Source organism: Octopus sinensis, unplaced genomic scaffold (genome assembly GCF_006345805.1).
Source record: "Octopus sinensis unplaced genomic scaffold, ASM634580v1 Contig05658, whole genome shotgun sequence".
NCBI lineage: Eukaryota > Metazoa > Mollusca > Cephalopoda > Octopoda > Octopodidae > Octopus > Octopus sinensis.
Genome location: NW_021828522.1, coordinates 2,501 through 8,165, shown reverse-complemented (window position 1 = coordinate 8,165; position 5,665 = coordinate 2,501). Strand labels below are relative to the sequence as shown.

The 5,665-nt window shown below is 44.4% G+C and overlaps 1 long non-coding RNA gene across 1 annotated transcript; it reads left to right on the top strand.

The window, feature by feature from the left end:
* Positions 1–6: 6 nt before the first annotated feature.
* On the top strand, positions 7–2,994 carry LOC115227623. The gene is made up of 3 exons (XR_003883143.1): positions 7–1,550; positions 1,713–2,364; positions 2,961–2,994. It is a non-coding gene; the product is annotated as an uncharacterized LOC115227623 (long non-coding RNA).
* Positions 2,995–5,665: the final 2,671 nt, after the last annotated feature.

The window sequence follows — 5,665 nt, the reverse complement described above, 5'->3', positions numbered from 1 at the left end:
CACGGCGCCTTCCGATGACCACCGTAACGCGCGGCCATTGTTCCTCGCCTCCTAGCGTGCAGTTTCTTCGCGAAACTTGCCGAGCCACAAGTCGCGGCCGGGCCCACCCGCCCGAGTACCACCGAATGCTCTTGTTTAGGCCCTCTAACAGCGTAGTAGTAGTAGTAGTGGCAGCCCGCCAACTTGCCGCACTTTTTCCTGCTTCTGCTGCCGACCGCGCAACCACCCTGCCGGCGTCGGCCCGCCCACATGGCGTCGGACGACGGTGCTTGCACGCTTTGCGAGCTCCATGACATTTCTCTCTTCCTTCCTACCTCGCCAGTGTAACGCAGCACTGCCGTGCCCGATATCGTTAGTACGAACCGAAGCTTGCGATGTCGCCCACGTGGACGGTGCCGAAGCAGGTGGCGGCAGTGTGGTCGAGCTGTCGTCACAAAGTCAATAATACGGTGACATGATCCGTCCCGTAAATTCCCGAAAGATGATAACAACCGTGGTGTAACGCAGCGCTACCGTGTCCGATATCGTTAGAACGAACCGAAGCTTGCGGTGTCGCCCACGTCGACGGTGCCGAAGCAGGTGGCGGCAGTGTGGTCGAGCTGTCGTCACAAAGTCGATACGGTGACATGGTCCGTGCCGTAAATTCACAAAAAGATGATAACACACGTGGTGTAACGCAGCGCTACCGTGTCCGATATCGTTAGAGCAAACCGAAGCAGGTGGCGGCAGTGTGGGTGAGCTGTCGTCACAAAGTCGATACGGTGACATGGTCCGTGCCGTAAATTCCCGAAAGATGATAACACCTGTGGTGTAATGCAGTGCTACCGTGTCCGATATCGTTAGAACGAACCGAAGCAGGTGGCGGCAGTGTGGGTGAGCTGTCGTCACAAAGTCGATACGGTGACATGGTCCGTGCCGTAAATTCCCGAAAGATAACACCCGTGGTGTAACGCAGCGCTACCGTGTCCGATATCGTTAGAACGAACCGAAGCAGGTGGCGGCAGTGTGGGTGAGCTGTCGTCACAAAGTCGATACGGTGACATGGTCCGTGCCGTAAATTCCCGAAAGATGATAACACCCGTGGTGTAACGCAGCGCTACCGTGTCCGATATCGTTAGAACGAACCGAAGCAGGTGGCGGCAGTGTGGGTGAGCTGTCGTCACAATGTCGATACGGTGACATGGTCCGTGCCGTAAATTCCCGAAAGATGATAACACCCGTGGTGTAACGCAGCGCTACCGTGTCCGATATCGTTAGAACGAACCGAAGCAGGTGGCGGCAGTGTGGGTGAGGTGTCGTCACAAAGTCGATACGGTGACATGGTCCGTGCCGTAAATTCCCGAAAGATGATAACAGCCGTGGTGTAACGCAGCGCTACCGTGTCCGATATCGTTAGAGCGAACCGAAGCAGGTGGCGGCAGTGTGGTTGAGCTGTCGTCACAAAGTCGATACGGTGACATGGTCCGTGCCGTAAATTCCCGAAAGATGATAACACCCGTGGTGTAACGCAGCGCTACCGTGTCCGATATCGTTAGAGCGAACCGAAGCAGGTGGCGGCAGTGTGGGTGAGCTGTCGATACGGTGACATGGTCCGTGCCGTAAATTCCCGAAAAGATGATAACACCCGTGGTGTAACGCAGCGCTACCGTGTCCGATATCGTTAGAACGAACCGAAGCTTGCGGTGTCGCCCACGTGGACGGTGCCGAAGCAGGTGGCGGCAGTGTGGGTGAGCTGTCGTCACAAAGTCGATACGGTGACATGATCAGTCCCGTAAATTCCCGAAAGATGATAACAACCGTGGTGTAACGCAGCGCTACAGTGTAACTATTCTTCTCTTCGCGTGCAGTTTCTTCACGAAACCTGCCGAACCACAAGTCGCGGCCGGGCCCCCTTGCCCGAGTACTACCGAATACTTTTGTTTAGGCCCTCTAACAGCACATCAGCAGCAGTGCGTCAGCCCGCCAACTTGCCGCACTTTTTCCTACTTCTGCTGCCGACCGCGCAACCACCTGCCGGCGCCGGCCCGCTCACATGGCGCTCGGACGATGGTGCTTGCACGCTTTGCGAGCTCCATGACATTTCTCTCTTCCTTCCTACCTCGCCGTTGGCTTCGGCAGTCGCGCGCTCTTTTCCGCTGCCGACGCCTTTTAATTTCTTTCAGTAGTAGTAGTAGTAGCAAATACCGAAACCCTGGACAGGGGATCACTCGGATCGTCCATCAATGAAGAGCGCGGCTATCCGCGTGAACTGATGCCAAGCCTCTTGATGGTTCTAGAATGGACTTTGAGAATGGAAACTACAGAATGAATGTTGGTAACATTACAGAAGCTCTGAATGATCTTAACCTCGTCAACATTGCTCAGGTGAGTTGGGTACAAAACGATTTCAGCCTGTTATCTTTCTAAATAAATATCTCAATAGGTATTTCACTGATTTTTACGAAGACTGGTGTCAGTATGGCCTTATCTGTATGGTCTTATCTGAGAAACATGGACAATTGCAAATCGATAATTTTATTGGTTTTAAATTTTGAGGTTTTTTTAGTGTAAAAAATTGGCTATACACCTGGTGAATGGTTCTGTGTGAGTGCATGTGAATGGATCAACTTTCAATCTTTCGGTAGAGTTTCCGTCTACCAAATCCACTCACAAGGCTTTGGTCGGCCCGAGGCTATAATAGAAGACACTTGCCCAGGGTGCCATGTAGTGGGACTGAACCCTGAACCATGTGGTCGGTAAGCAAGCTACTTACCACACAGCCACACCTACGTTCATCTTTTCCAAAACTCTGCTCCATTTTGACTCTTGTCTGATGGATGCAAGTATGCAAAAGCGGATGCCAGAATGTTGTTGTTGATGATGATGATGATGATGATATGACATTAACAATTTCCATTGAAATACGCTGCCTTTGCTTCAAATAATTTTGAAAATAATAAAATTTCGGTTTCATTTTTCAGACATCAACGAGTGTTTAAAGAATCCTTGTCGTTATGGTGCCATATGTCACAATTTCCTAGGTTCCTACCGTTGTGCGTGCAAACCAGAAGTCGATTAAATCGACCCCCAGCGTGTAACTGGTACTTATTTAATCGACCCTGGAAGGACCCCTCGCCAGAATTTGAACTCAGAACGTAATAATAATAAAGACATTGTTACCTTGATAACCTTGTACCAATATGTCTTGTTGAGAACTAATATAACACACGCACACACATATAAACATTCGTTCTTGTTTAATGTGTTTATATGTATACTAGCAGTATCGCCCGGTATTGCTCGGGTTTGTAAGGGAAATAACTATATAAGTATTTTTAGAGAGTTACTTCCCTTATATAATAGCGAATAAAATGCATTAAAATGGAAAAAATGATGGTAAATTTTTTTTTAAATCGTAGACTCATCGTAGACGCGCGCTAATAGCCAGAAGGGATCGATATGAATCACGACTATAAGATACCCTGTTTTGGTTAAACTGCACCGCAAAATGTGGGAGTAGTTAGGAATCTAAATCGTAGGAGACAGACACACAACTTGTCTTTTATATATAAAGATTTTCTTAAAAATATGAAAGTCAAGAAACGTTATTTGCGTTAAAAATGTCATTCGTTACAAAGTAAGCAAAGACGTTATATTTTTGCTCAACACGTCACTCGTTACGAAATATGGTAGCAAGGACGCTGTATTTTCTGGTCAACACACACAAACACACACACACACATCATTCGTTATCAAATACTTTACAGATGTGTCAAGTTGTGGTTTGTTATTCATTATTTAAACAGTAGCCGTCAAAAATGACGCCGAGTTGCGTCCCCTAGACAGTCTGTGGTTTGTGTTTCTGATTCTCGACCCCATGTCGAATTTATCAATTTTTTTCAGAACTGGGGGAACTTTTCAAAATTTTCGCTGCGTTAGTTTTGAATTATGACATTGGGCTATGTGTGTGTCAAGTTTCATCAGAATCGGTTGAAAGCCGTGGTCACACACAGACAAACTGCCGTTTATATAGAGAGAGATATACATAAGAATATGAACTCACTCGTGAACAGTGAATTGATTTCAATCTTTCTAAATTAGAATTCAATAAAGGAAGCCATATACGAACCAATGTATAATAAACTATTGACACTCGCACTTGTCGCCAGTATAAATATATAGACTGTTTTTTTTATTATATATACATCAACACAATACACACACGTATGAGTATAGATTTTGTTTCACTTTTTTATTTCAGGAACATAAATTTTATTTCACTTTTACTTTGTGTTTTTTAATCCATTATGTAATTTTACTCGGATTTATAAAGATATAAATAACAACAAAATTTAGCCTGTATGTGTTTCATTGACCTGCTAGAAAAAGTAGCCAAACTTCTTTTTTTTAAATTTTTATACCGAATAGAGAAACCAATTTTATACTGTGTGTGTGTGTGTGTGTGTGTGTGTGTGTGTGTGGTGTGTGTGTGTGTGTTACGTCTGAATATTACATTGTAGATTATATATACATTTTGATTATAGTCGTAATGTAATTAAATGTAAGGGAGGTAACTTTTGATGATTTTTTAGTTATCTCCCTTTCTAGAGTTACTCCCCTTGCATTTCCAGAAAACTTGTCACGTTAACGAATTGATGCCGTTGTTTAGACCGGCCCCATTAAGTAACTGGTATTTAATTTATCCCTAACCCTAAACACATAGAGGACAAACAAGGACATAGAAACGGATTAAGTCGATTACATCGACCTCAGTGCGTAACTGGTACTTATTTAATCGACCCCGGAAGGACCCCTTGGCGGAATTTGAACTCAGAACGTAATAATAATAATAATAATAAAGACATTGTTACCTTGATATATAACACACGCACACACGCACAAGCAATGAACAACAGCAATGTTCTCTAATGTATTCCATCTTCCTCAAAGATATATACTCCCTTGCCCTCTAACGTCGTTCTTTACTCTTACCATCCCTTTTTCACTCTATTTCCTCACAGCGCTTTCACACACACACACTCTCTCTCCTCTCTCTCTCCTCTCTCTCTCCTCTCTCTCTCTCTCTCTCCTCTCTCCCTCTCTCTCCTCTCTCTCGTCTCTCTCTCCTCTCTCTCTCTCTCTCTCTCTCTCTACACGTCAGTCTGCAGTCATAGAGAATTATCATCGCCATTACTTAAGTATATTTCTTCCTCACATTTTTTTTTTCTATATATAACGACGTTTGGCACCTCCAGCGTCTCTCTACTGCAACGACTTTAAATATTCCTATTTCACTTTTTTCAGAAACGTAACGGACATTATTTTTTTTGGCGGATTCACTCGAAAATTTCATCAACACACAATCTTTCTCCTAAAACAAATCTTGTTTACATTGCAAAATATTTCATTTTTCAGTCCTCTCTATCATATATCACCTCTCTCTTTTTTCCCCCTTCCATCTCTTTTATCTCTCTGTTTCTCTCTCTCTACGTCATTCTGAATTATGACGTCACAGAGAAAAATGCACTTCAAGTCATTTAAAATCCAAAAGGGACTAGGCTTATAGCATTTTTTAAATTGTGTTCAGTTGATGAGTTTGCTGCTACTCTCATTTACCCTGAAGTACCGGAATATTACACATACAACAACAATAATTGGAAGCGCAGGTCATATGGAACAGAACTTG